The 14163-nt window shown below is 40.1% G+C and overlaps 1 pseudogene; it reads right to left on the bottom strand.

Moving 5' to 3' along the window:
* Positions 1-7305, bottom strand: part of LOC101655492 — a 24586-nt pseudogene extending 17281 nt beyond the window's left edge.
* Between the last annotated feature and the right edge of the window lie 6858 nt (positions 7306-14163).

The raw sequence follows: 14163 nt of genomic DNA, 5'->3' as shown, positions 1-14163 counted from the left end.
TTTAATTGTTGAACTGCATTTCAACTCCACAATAAGAATGTAGCCTTCCAATGTCTGTATGAGGGCCAGAAGTTGACAGTATTCAAGTCATTCATTCTCATGCCCTTGTTTCAACACGGCTATCTTTTTAACATTTTTAACTCTCACTTTGTCATGTTCACTTCATAGGCTAATATTTGACACCAATTTAAGAGGAAGAAGATGCTTAAAAGCAGTAATAATGAATGCTCTAAGATGATGATAGGAAGAACATTAGATTTGAATCTAACTTGAGCAAATACTAAAATGAAAGCCATTGTGAACTTGGGTGATAATAGTTTATCCACATAGTTGAATTTAGATAATAATCCTTGCGTTAGGTATTCCAGGGTCTAAAGAAGAAACATAAAAACTGAATAAACTGACAATACAAATTATTCATATCCACTAAAATGCATAAGTAGATTTTTAACGTAAATAATAAAAGTATCGTTTTAACAGTACCCTTTAAGGGATTTTAATTTGTGTGTGCAATAAATTTAGATGGATCATAGTAAACACACAGTCCAGGGTGCAAGTCATGACCTCCAGCACGTTACTGAAAAACTGCAAAGCTTTTATAGGTAAACTTTTTATAAATTATATAGATAAAATGTATAGGTAAATTTTTTACAAATTATAAAGATTTATGGGAGCCATGGTCACTTAAGGGTTACCAAAGCAAACCAAACTCACTGCCATTGAGTCAATGATGACTTCCAGTGATCCTGTAGGACAGCATAGACCTGCCCCACTGGGTTTCTACGGCTGTAAATCTTCATGGGAGCAAAACGCTTTTTCTTTCTCCTGAAAAGTGGCTGGTGAGTTCAGATTGCTGACCTAATGGTTAGCAGCCAAACACATAGCCCAATTCATGGCAACTTGTACCAGCTCAACTTCTCTGGTTAAACAAGAATTGACAAGGGGGCATCTTCTCATTGGGCAATAGACTGGGTAGGCAAAACACTTACATTCACTGGGGCAAAAACCAAGGAATCTAACCATAATCCAGGTGACTGGAGGATTTCAGTTAAGCAAGCAAAGGTTAGAGGTTAAGTAAGACAAACAGACCAAATGAAAACATAACTTCTTTTCTAAGTAACTGTGATGTAAAAGTATCTAGTTATTGTGCACATATAGAGTACCCTGTTTCCCTGATAATAAAAGTGTCTTATATTAATTTTTGCTCCCAAAGATGCGCTAGGTCATATTTTCAGGGGATGTCTTATTTTTCCATGAAGAATAATACGATACACATTTATTGTTTATTGTTTTATTAAAAGAGACCTCGCATTTCCTGTATGCTCTGGCTGCGCTGCAGTTGTGTGGCAGCGCCTGCTGCTACAGTCCAGAGTCCAGAGATATGGTAGCTTTGGGGGGGGCCTTATTTCCAGGGAGGTCTTATTTTCGGGGGCTGCCTTATATTTCAGCGAGAGGCAAAACTGTAAGTAGGTCTTATTTTCAGAGGATGTCTTACTTTTGGGAAAACAGGGTAGTACTTACCCCAAATGATAACAAATAACGTTGTAGCTCAGGTCTCACATAACAGAAAGTAAGTTACCATAAATGAAAAATTTTGATATAAAATCTCAACAGGAAACAAATATATAGACATTTTGTTTTGTTTTGTTTAGAGTGAGAACAATAGCTACTTAGGAAAAGAAAGTTTCTTCTAAGCATAAATATAAACTCATTAAAGAATATAGCAAGGAATTTCAATAAGATAAACTAAAATTGAGTAATCTTTAGATTAAAATGTAAGAAAAATACTTTGAGTTGGTATGTTTCAAAGTCACAGTTTCATTCAGGTAAAAATGAAGGAAACTGCTGTTTTGGTATCACTTAATGTTTGATTTTTAAAAAAGGGGGTTAATAACTAGTTGAGGAAATAAAACGTGAATCCCATGCAGGTCTTTTGAATCATCCTATCTGCTATATCATGTAAGAGTCAGTTTACATATTTTCAGAGACCATATGATATCCATATTTTCCTGATATTTTTACTTTGCATTTATAACTAAAATCAGATTATAAAACATAACATTAGATAATACATTTCCTATAGAAGCCTATATAGTTCCCTGTAATATCTCTTGCTACTTCATTCTTGTTGTATTACATTTTAATTTGCTTTCATCCTCTATTCCCTGTCCTTTTTTCCTGTCTCTTATTTCAATTCAATTTACTCTGCAAATGTTTGCAAAGAATATTAGAACTCAGCCTTCACTTAATGGTTTATCACCTGATTTTGTGATTTTTTTTAAGAGCCATTATATTGACAAGTAAATTGTACTTAACTTCAGCCAATTGTATGTACTTATGTCACTTTAAATTTAACTTTATCACTATTGTCAAATTCTCCCTTGTAGCCTTTTTAATATTCCAATGTATTTGGCACTATACTTTTTATTGACATTTAAATTTTGTTTTTCACGATGCTAAAGTTGCAAGAAAACAAGTGACCGACAGTTACAGTTGAGTCACCCCAGACTAAAGTTAAGTTTTAGGAATCTTTAGGAAGTTATTACTTTTGTTGAATACTTAGATTTGGGACCCCCTAGGAGTAGAATCATTCAATCAAGATCAAAATGTTGAATAAAATCTGAATGTTGTTACTTGCCAGGGCATAAAGATGGGCAAGAAACAGTTCCAAGATTTTGATATTCTTCCTAGCAAAACACCTTTGCTTTTGTTTTGTGGTTAGTGAAATATAATCACAAATCTTTAAAACAATTATTAGTGCATTAATTACCATCTTGCTTAATTACTTTACCTCTTATTTGAAAACCAGCTTATCCCAGAGGCTACAACTAGTTTAGCACACCCTTGTCTATCTTGTCTACTTCTGCTCTATTCTCCTGCACTTAGGGCCATGCATGATACCTACTGTTGTTGAAATAATGTCTAGCCAATTCTGACTCACAGTAATCTCACAGAGTGAGCTAGCACTGCAGTCTTTAAGGAATAAGGTTGCCAGGTCTCTCTCTCATAGAATTCCCGGGTGAGTTTGAATCATCAGCCTTTTAGATAGCCAGACAAGTGCTTAAACTATTGCATTACCAAGCCTCCTTGCAATGCCTACTAGACACTTAATGTTCATGTTGGATGACCTATCGTTTCTGCCTTTCAAAAAGATGCATAATAAAAATTAAGTGAATGAAAGCATGGAATGCAACCCATTGATCATGATTTGTGAGTTTTTTACTTAATGGATATGGGAAAAGGAAAACAAGATTCCCTTTTGATTGGATATTGGCTAACTGGAGTGTAAGCATGCCGCAGGGTTGATTTGGGCACACAGTGGCCCCCGAGGGCAGGTAGATGTGTTCCATAGGTTCTCCTAGGCTGTCGTCTTTGTAGAAGCTCCTTGCCACACCTTTCTCTTGTGGAGTGGCTGGTGGGTCTTAACCACGCATCCTTCTGTTAGTAGCCACTCAACCACTGCACCACCAAGACTCCTTAACCACACTAAAGTGGTGCATAAGACTGTACTGCCTACAGCAGTAGCCACCAACTCTATGTGGGAATTCAAACTGAAATGTAATTAGAAGTAGATGACATTGAAATTCACTTCTTCCACCATGTGAATTCCATTTCAAGTGTTCAATATCTACTGTGCTCATTTATCCACCAGCTGCACTGCACAGAATATTTCCCTGATTGAAGTTCTTTTGTACAGCATGGCCTCCAAATGCTTAGAAGAGCATCCCAAGTAGTTTATGTCAGAGTGATAAACATATTTTTCTTATGATTTTATGTCACCTTAGGAATCATCTGCTGCTTCAAACCTACCAAACTAGAGATAGGACATTGCTTGTTACTAAGCGGATCGAAATGGTTTTGAATGGCCTGCCCCCCAAATCCCACAGCATGATGAAAATGCCAGAAGTTATTTTGGTCAAATGCCTTTGTAGTGTTCTCTTGATTCTTTCCCCGCAGTCTCAATCATGCGGCTGTGTCTTTAGAGACTGGCGGGGCTGCTCTCTCTGGGACTGCCATCGTGCCATGGAGAAAGTCATACAGACTGCCCGTGTCTTGATAGTCTGTACTCCAACAGAGATGCCAGTTCTGGGAGTAGATATCTCCTCTCTCATGCCCCCCTCTCTCTGCTGTCTCAGCCAGGTGCTCAAAAACAAATGCCCTGGTAACTGTGTTTCTATGGCAAGAGCGATTGATTTTCCAGTTTAGATCTGTCTCAGGAAGTGGCACTTCCTGCTCAGAGAAGTTTTAAGTGCCAAGCCCCTCTTTCCATTGCAAAGTGAAACAGATCACCCAGAACCGAGACAGCAGGTAGCAAACAGGTCACTCTAATTAGAGAAAAGATATGCAGCATCTAAAAACAGAGCCCAAACACCTCTGAGTTTGTAAGAAGTGAGTCTTCCAGGGGTCTTTTGTGGACGCCCATAATAGAACTTTGTAACAAATTATACATGGGGACTAAGAATAAAGCCCTTTATTAAAAGACAGAAAAGGGTGATTTTCTAACACAGACTAGCAAAGGAGTAGGAAGTTATAGGATATGAAAATCTGAAACTAAAACCCCCGATCCCAACCATCCAAATGGAATTAGAACATAAACCGCCCTGCTTACACAGCCACCAAAGGACGTTCATTGGACCTTGGTGAGGGGGGACTCAACACTGAGATTATAATCTCACTGCTTTGTGGTTTTTACAAGTATTTATAATCCATCTCCTGGATATATGCTACCTTGAGATTTGTATCTATATATGGATTCTACAGTTTTGAAGAACTTTTAAATAGTTACAGTCCAAAGAAAAATTATAAGTTTAAGAAATGCTAGATTAAATAACATTTAAGTAAGTTTTAAAAAGAAAACAGAATAACAGTAAGACCTATCAAAACTTGTCATGGTACTAGGTGTATGAATAGGGAGCTCTGCTGGCGTGGAGATTACGTGTTGGGCTGCTAACCACAAAGTCAGCAGTTCTAAACCACCAGCCACTCCAAGGGAGAAAGATGAGACTTTTTACTCACATAGTTAATGGTCTCAGAAACCAGGGGGTAGTGTTACCCTCTTTTGTACAGTTGCTATGAGTCAGCATCAACAACAGTGAATTTGGAGTTTTTGAAGTGTATCAAAGTGTGATTTTGTAAGAGGATAAAGGAAAGATAGGCTTTTGTCACAAGAATTTGATATTTTAAAATCCCTGCTGTAGTTACTTAGTACTGTTGTAACAGATATACCACACATGTATGGCTGTAACTAACAAACTATTTTCTCATCCTGTAGGAGGCTATAAACAGGCACTCAGACTGCTAGGTGATGGGGAGGCTCTCTCCCTCTGTAGGTTCTGGGGGAAGGCCCTTCTCATGTTATCTTTTTTTCCTGGCTCCTTGGGGATCTTCTCTCCATGTATCTCCATATCTCTCTTACTTCATTTTTATTTCTCTTACTTGCTTGTTTAATCCTTTCTATATCAAGAAAGAGATGGACTCAAGCCCATCCTATGTTAAAGCTGTCTCATTAACATATCAATCACAACCCACTCTCAAATGAAATGAAAACTGCCAGCATCCACCAAATCAAATCCACTGCCATGGAGTTGACTCTGATTATTAGCAGTCCTGTAGAGGGTGTCTGAGACAGTAGGTCTTCAGGGGAGCAGTCTCATCTTTCTCCTTCCAAGTGACTAGTGAGTTTGAATTGCCAACCTTGCAATTAGTAACCCCACACATAATCTACAATGCCACGAGGGCTCCTTAGCACAAGGATAGAAGTTAACATTTTTAGTACATACTTTGGAGAACACACAATTCAATCTAAATCTAACAGCCAACAGTCTAACAGTCAATCTAAGAGTCTCAAAGCTGAGAAAAAACATATAAGTAATTTTGTTTTCTTGTTGTTAGTTACCATCAGTAGGATTTTGACTCACGACAACCCGTGGGATAGAAGACAGGTTTTCTAGCATGCAATCTTCATGGGAGCATATCACTAGGGTTTTTTCTCACAAAGCCTCGTGGTAAGGTCAAATTCTTAATCTTTCAGTTAGCAACTGAGTGCTTAACCTTTATGCTATTAGAGTTCTTCGTTTCATTTTTTTTGCACAGTTGTTACTAACCAATGTGAACATTTAATGAATGAATACTTATGAAACTCTTAGATCAGTACTATTTGCATAGAAAGAGCTCAAAAAAAGCGGCAGCTATCTTGAATCCTTGGATAGGGCAAAATAGTTCAATTGTACCTGCTAACTGCCAGGCTAAAGATTAGAGTCAGCTCCGGTGGCTTTTTGGAAGGAAGAAAGAGTTGGCAACATGTTTCTCAAAATCATCCCTGATGTACGTGGGCTTGCTAGGTAGGAGCTGGAATCGGCTCAGAGCAAATATTTTTTTTCTGTTTGTAATTGTTGTTTTAGGTCTTGATGGGGCTATTGGAGATAGAAGTAAAAGCAAAGATGCTGTATGAATTCAAATTACATAAAGTCAAGAATTATAGAGTGCCTCTGATAGCCTAGAGCAGGGGTCTTAAAACTTTTTAACCAGGGGGCCAGTTCACTGTCCCTCGGACCGTTGGATGACCGGACTATGGTTTAAAAAACAAACAAAAACAAACTATGAACAAATTCCTATGCACACTGCACATATATATTTTTTTTCAGGGGCAGGCCAACAAGGCTTGCTTTTATTGAGTGACTGATCAATAGAACTGCCAAGGCCACTATGTACAGAGAAGAGAGGGGGCAGTTTATTTCTTGCTCTTCCTCCTTGGACAGCGTCGTGATGAGCTCCTTTCTTGGCTGGAGTTGCTCCTCAGGGCGCTTGTGTGCCTCCTTGGACTTAGACCTGCGGGCCTCACCTGCTCAGCCAGGAGCTTCTTGCTAGCCTGGTCTGCCTTCAGCTTGTGGATGTCCCATGAGAATCCGCTTGTTCTTAAACACCTTCCCCTTCCCCTTCAGGGACAAGCTGTGATACACATGGCGATCAATCTTCTTGGACCCCCAGGATCTCCTGAGCAGCCGGCGCAGAATCCCCATCCTCCTCATCTACGTGACCTTCTCGGGCACGCGAGCACTGGCAGTACCCTTTCGCTTGCCTATGCCCAAATTCCTGCCCTTGTGGCGGGCTAGGGTGTTTTTGCGGCACCAGGCCAAAATGGACGGTCACAGGCTTGCGGATGACAAGGCCCTCTTTGATCAGTTTCCGGATGCGCTGACGGGAGTTGGCATTGGCCATTTCATTGGTCTCGTTGGGGTCCCACCGGACTGTCCTCTCACCACAGGGGAGGACGCTGGAGGTGAGCCTAGTCTGAAGCCTGAGCATCTTCAGGGCTCCGGCCACAGCGCCGAAAGGCACACATATCTTATTTTGAAGTAAAAAAAAAACCAAAATGGGCAAAGACACCCGGCAGCCGGATGTCTTCGGTGGGCCGCATGTGGCCCGCGGGCCGTTTGGGGACCCCTGGCCTAAAGGATCTGCTCAAGCTTTATCTGGTAGTCAAGGTACCGTATATACTCGTGTATAAGCTGAGTTTTACAACACATTTTTTTTTTTGCGGAAAAGGCCCCCCCCCTTGGTTTATACTCGAGTGAGGGTCCCACTTAGCTTTTCTCCGGTGCAGTGTGGGTGTTCCCCGTCTCTCCCGCTCATCTGCGGGCCCTGTAGCCCTGCAGCCTCTGTAGGTGGTGCGATGACTGCTGATATCACCACTCTTCTCTCCTGCACACCGCAGCCTCTGTGTTGTCTGTGTGGTTCTGGGCACGAACCTGCCTGCTTCTGTGTGCTTGTACCTGGGGCTCACCGCATCCTCCTCAGATGAATGTTGGATGCAGCGCTCTTCTTCAGGGCTGTGGCCAATGACGGAGCCTTTACAGTCTTACCCGTGCTTGGTCACGCCCCCTCGTTCCGCCCAAGCATTGCTGAATACAAGTGCTGGTATATCTCTGGTCTTGGGTGTATAGTACATTTATTTACAGTACTTAGTCTGCTATATTTTATTTTTTATTTTCTTATTAACCCCTATCTGGACCCAGTGCTGACTATGCTTGCATAGAGCAGCCTATGTTAGGGCTCATAATATAACCACCGTGTTGTGTACACACTGTGTTACTGCATGTGCTGAGATAGCACTTCCCATACATATGAGGTAACGCTGTGTATGCAGTAATCCAGAGTATGCAATAATACAGTGCATACACAACGCAGCGTGTATATGATGAGCCCTAACACAGGCTGCTCTATGCAAACAGTCATGTTATCACATTCTAGAATATCATCAGCCTGCGTTAGGCCTCAAACTATACAAGCTGCGTTTGTACATGCAGTAAGGCAACGTATGTAGTTATGCAGCATATGCAGTAGCACAGCATGCATAGTTATTGTTGATACCATTTTTTTTGTTGACACTCTTTTCCATTTATAGAGCCAGTTTACTGTTTTTCTTTGAAATAAATATTCAAAAAGATTTAACCTACTGATGCCTCAATTATTGTAATTCTATTAGTATCTATTTTTATTTTGAAATTGACCAGTAGCAGCTGCATTTCCCACCGTAGGCTTAATGACTCGAGTCATTAAGTTTCCCAGGTTTTTGCGGTAAAATTAGGTACCTCAGTTTATATTCCGGTCGGCTGATGCTCAAGTATATACAGTAATATCCCCTCCTAGAGTCATGGTCATGACTCATGGTCAGATAGATTGTCAGGGATCACAGGGAGCTTCAAGTGAGAAATATGTTGGTAGTGAACATGTAGAGGATTTATGACTAGTGAGGAAAGAGGTCAAAAGCTCTTAGCAGAGGTAAGCTAAGGCCCACAAAAATGGTTAATATTGAAAGCAAAATTGAATTCATTTCTTGTCAGCAGTGGATATGCTCTGTTAGTGATTTTAACATTGGAACAAAAGGAGCCCATTGATATTTTTTATATTATCAAATCTGAAATAGGAGAAAAAGTATCAAATATAGTCTTCACAATTCTCTGCTCTGAAGTCTTAATTCCTAGTGCACTATAGGTTGCTAAAGAGCTCTGGTAGCTTAGTGGTTACTTGTTGGGCTGCTAACTGCAAAGTCAGCAGTTCGAAACCAACAGCTGCTCCTCAGAGGAAAGATTAGGCTTTCTACTCTGGTGAAGAAGTAGAATCTCCTCCAGGATGTTGAAGGAGCATACCAGCCTGTATGATCACAAGGTATCAAGCATCAAAGAACAAAAAATATCATTGAGAATGAGGGGGAGTGCAGATTGGGAGCCCAAGACTCACCTGTAGGCAATTGGACATCCCCTTACAGAAGGGGCACGGGGAGGAGACAAGCCAATCAGGGTGCAGTGTAGCAGCAGTGAAACAAAATTTTCCTGTAATTCTTAAATGCTCCCCCCCTCCTACTATCATGATCCCAATTCTACCTTAAAAATCTGGCTAGACCAGAGGATATACACTGGTACAGATAGGAACCGGAAACACAGGGAATCCAGGACAGATGATCCCTTCAGGACCAGTGGTGAGAGTGGTGATACTGGCAGGGTAAAGGGAAGGTGGGGTGGAAAGGGGGAACCAATTATAAGGATCTATATATAACCTCCACCCTGGGGGATGGACAACAGAAAAGTGGGTGAAGGAAGGGAGACGTCAGACAGTGTAAGACATGACAAAATAATAAAAATTTATAAAGTATCAAGGGTTCATAAGGAAGGGGGGCACGGGGAGGGAGGGGGAAAAATGAGGAACTGATACCAAGAGCTCAAGTAGAAAGCAAATGTTTGGAGAATGATGATGGCAACAAATGTACAAATGTGCTTGACATACAATGGATGTATGCATGGATTGTGATAAGAGTTGTATGAGCCCCCAATAAAATGATTTTTTTTAAAAAGATTTACAATTTCAGAATCTAACAGATAGTTCTACCCTGTTCTATAGGATTGCTGAGTCGGCATCTACTTGATGGCATTGAGTTTGGTTGTGGTATAGTTTGCTGTGAATCAGAATGGACTGACAGTTAAATTGGTCCTTCTGATTTTTGCCCTTGAAAAAGGATTTGTGTAAGATCCAGTTTTTCAACTCTATCTCTAACTCAGGCTCCCCAGGTTGGATGAGTAAGTAGGAAAGTATTAGACTATATTTTATTTAAGGAGGAGTGGACACAGCCTTGCAAAAAGGAAGAAAGACTTTAAGGGAAATTCACTCTGGACAAAGGCAGGCAATCACGTCTCAGAGCAAAGACTGGAAATTGGGCCCCGGAATGGCCTCTCATCTTTCTCCTCTTGCCACTCTTTAGTCCCTGGAAAGACTGTACAGTACCAGCTTCAGACCTCTGGGTTCACCTTCATTACAGGGGAAGGAGACTCAAGGTCAACAGCTCCAGGCTGACTCCTCTGAGGCAGAAGTTAGATACGCCGTCTCTCTCCAAACGTTTACCAGCTGTGAAAACAGCCATCTCTCCCACTGTGTTCTCTCCTTCTCAACTGTACAGTGATAATTTGGTGTTAACCAGCTCCAAGCTTGAACTTTGCACTACTCAAAGAGCAAAATTAAAACCCACAAAACCTCTGCTTGGTATTGAACCGAAAAGCACACCTGAGAGTAAGTCTCAAGTCCATCTTGCCTTGGTCACAAAGGGTTGATGCTTCAGTCTGAGTTCCGCGTTGGCTCAGGCAACATAAATTGTTTGTGTTAGTGTGTTAAAGCATTCGGCATTGCATATTTATTTACTTTTGTGCTCTATTTGTGTAAAATAGCAGAGCATGGCTCCAAAGATGATTTGTGATACCAGCAGTAAAACTAAGAGGAAAACTGTGAGAACCACAATAGAATTTCAAGAAAGAAATCCTTGTAAAATTGGAATCGGGTCATTGCTTGTCTGATTTGGTGACTGAATACAACATGGCTCAGTCAACATTATCAACATATTTGAAAAAAAAAAGTGTAATTGAATGCAGTGAAAGGTGTGAAATTGTGAACCACAGAACAAAGAACCCAGATCACCGATGAGACCGAAAAGTTACTGTTAATTTGTATAAATAGAACACAATTGGATAGCAATAGCTTATCAGTGATAGTGCTATGCAGGACGTCAAAAAGCCTACATAGTAAGTGTCATGTGGGGGCCTCAGAACTGATTGTTTGGCTTTCCATCATTGCTTTTGGGGAAAATATGTTCAGTTCTTGAACTTTTCAGTGTTTGAACAGAAATTTAGTATTAATTGAGTTCGACAACCAAGGCATCACTATCACTGTATTTGAAAACTTATTGCAACATCCATAAAGAATATGTGGGATTTACTATGGAAATAACAAGTTATAATTCAAGATTAGGAATCACCCAAAATACAGTTTTTTGGTCAGAATAGCCTCTTGTTTGACATGACACGGGCAGGCCTCTCTCTGGCCTCATCCCCTTATCCTCTCATGTCTATGAGCCTCTTGGGTTGGCGCCACCTTTGCCTTGCTTGAGTAAGTGTTAAAAATGCCCTTTAACTCTCTTAATAAATGTTCTAGGGGCACCTCATTCCCCTAGTAATTCTCACCCAAATGTACTTAGATCTCTCACTCTCTGAAGCAGAAATTCTAGTTCTAGGGACAAGTGCCAAGAAGCATCTCACTCTACCAAGGAGCCTCTTATCCAAAGGCACTCAGCTCTATTGTTTCCATAAGTTGGCTGTTCACTGTAATCAACTGTTGTGTAGCTCAGGAAGCAACTCTGGGGTTTCATTCCATTCTCCTGGTTGTGCTACCACCATTTCTCTATCACTGTTTCTTACTGTCTGTCTTATGTTGTCTTCAGTGTTACAGCTCTTTCTCTCTGTGTGCTGGGTCTAGGACATTCTCAACACGGGGGCTCCAGATCTAAATGCCACACTCTACTTCTGTGTCTCCTTCATCCGTTCTACCTCTGGGGATGGCTTCTGTTAAGCTTAGAGGGATGACAAAACTGACTAATCCCCTTGTTGGGGCTCCATACACCTTATTTGCATTACTAGCAAACTGTATAACCCCCTTAGTGGATGACAAATATCTTATTTTAATAATTCTACAATTTAATTTAGTGGGCATTATAAGACCGTGGCTTTAACAGCCATATAAAACTAATTTATTTCACTATAATCCTCACTACCATTGCCACTCATACTCTAAGATCACTCCACCAGCAACTTCTGAAATTGATGCTGTCTCAAAATGACCCTAGAAAAATAAAAATGAATTATAAATAGCTCAAAAATTCATAACTTAAGAAATTGACATTAAAACAAGAAAATAAACAGAAAAGGTTGCAAACACATAAGGGAAGTGATCAGAACACTTATATCTGAGGATGCATTTGTTAGGATAAAGATTTTCGTGAAAGCTTTGGTTTTCTACATAAGACTAAAACATAAATGGTTTAGATTGTAGACTTTTTAACATACAGGAAATATGGCATGACACCAGTAATTACTTTAGGTACTTAGAAATGGCATGAAAATAGGACAATAAAATTTTAATGTTGAGTCACTTTGATGACTGTTACATGCATAGTAACAATGTGAATCCTTGACTAAGTGATGTTAAGTCATTCTGTGTATTGTCTGTAATATTCTTGACTTCATAGAAGTTACTTATTGCAGCATGACAAAGTTGAGTGGCTTAAAATATTAACAACTCATTACTTGTGTTGCCTGATTAATTCTTCTGCTGATCTTGCCAACTCACTTAGGAGGCTATTGGTAGCTGGACTATCAGGTCATATGACTGAGTTGATGGTGATTACTGGGCCTCTCACCCTGTGCTTCCCATAGCCTCTTATTCTTGCATTCTTCCAAGAATAATATTCTTTAGGTTCTAAGACAGAAAGGGCAAAAACTATAAAGTATTTTAAAGATACGTTTCACTATTCATTTATTTGCATTGATTTTTTTTTAGTTCTATTGGCTTATAATTCACATACGATAGAATTCACTAGTTTCAATAATTTTCAGAGTTGTGTAGTCATCATCACAATCAATCTTAGAACATTTTCTTCATTCTTGTACCCATTATAATTAGCTCCCAGTTACTCCTCAACCTCCCACGCCATAATTCTAAGGAGCTATTCATCTAGTGCTGTCTCGAAAGATTATGTGTCCTGGAGTTCATATAAAGACAATCATTTAAACAACAACAACAAAATGAACTCAGAAAAACCTCAATTCAAAAGAAAACAGAAGATAATAGAAACTAGAACAAATAAAAAATGGGCCAAAATGATAATTTTCTTTAAATTGTATTTTAACCTGAACTAACCTAAAGCCTTTAGATTAAATTTTAACTTAACTATATCTGTAGTAATCTACTTTCCAATTCACTCTGTCTGAGGGCAAGATTATTCACATCCCCAGTGAATCATGGGAAGGAGCTCAGTGGAGGCTTACTCCCCAAGGGGACTCTGCAAGTGGGGGTTGGGCTTTCACTGCCATCCATGGCCTTCTGCAAACCAGGTGCTCAGATCTGAAGCTCTACTACAATTCCCTCTTCTGTTCTTGCATTTTATTATTTACAATCCTTGCATCATATGGGCTATTCTACTCCTTCCATGTGGAATTAGCTGATACCTCAGTTCTTTTAAGACACACTAAAGAGGAGAAATCATACAATATCACTTCTAGCACACCCCATTGGACAAAATCAGTCCCAGGGCCAGTCCAAATTCAAGAGAATGAGGTGATGCCACCTCAGGGTAAGAAAATGGCAAAGTCAAATTACAAAGAGACACATGCCTCAGAATAAGGGGAGTTCTAGAGTTATCTCTTCAAATAAACTACCACAATCTTTAAGTCTCACAAGTAAGAAAGGGCCTCCGGTATCCCTGGATAATACAAGGGTTTGAAAAAAAGACAGCCACTGATAACCCCAAAAAGAGCAGTGTGATTGTGACTTACATAGAGGTGCTATACTTAGAATCAACTTTAAGACAAGTCACTCAATCACAGCCATTGAGTCGATGCGGACTCACAGTGACATTATTGGGCAGGGTAGAACTGCCTCTGTGACCTTCTGAGACTGCAACTCTTCATGGGATAGAAAGTCCAGCCTTTCTCCCTCTGTGCTGTTGCTGGTTTCCAAATGCTAACTTTGCAATAGGCAGGCCAATGTGTAGCCACTATACCAGAGGAGCTCCTTTGAAAGGGAACCAGTTGGGTACTGGTTAAAGAGAGGCCTCAAAGGATGGGG

Source organism: Echinops telfairi, unplaced genomic scaffold, assembly GCF_000313985.2.
Source record: "Echinops telfairi isolate 266 unplaced genomic scaffold, ASM31398v2 ScPeMD7_1;HRSCAF=3_0, whole genome shotgun sequence".
NCBI classification, from domain to species: Eukaryota; Metazoa; Chordata; class Mammalia; order Afrosoricida; family Tenrecidae; genus Echinops; species Echinops telfairi.
Note: the sequence above shows the minus strand (reverse complement) of the source record. Positions and strands in the feature narration are given on the sequence as shown.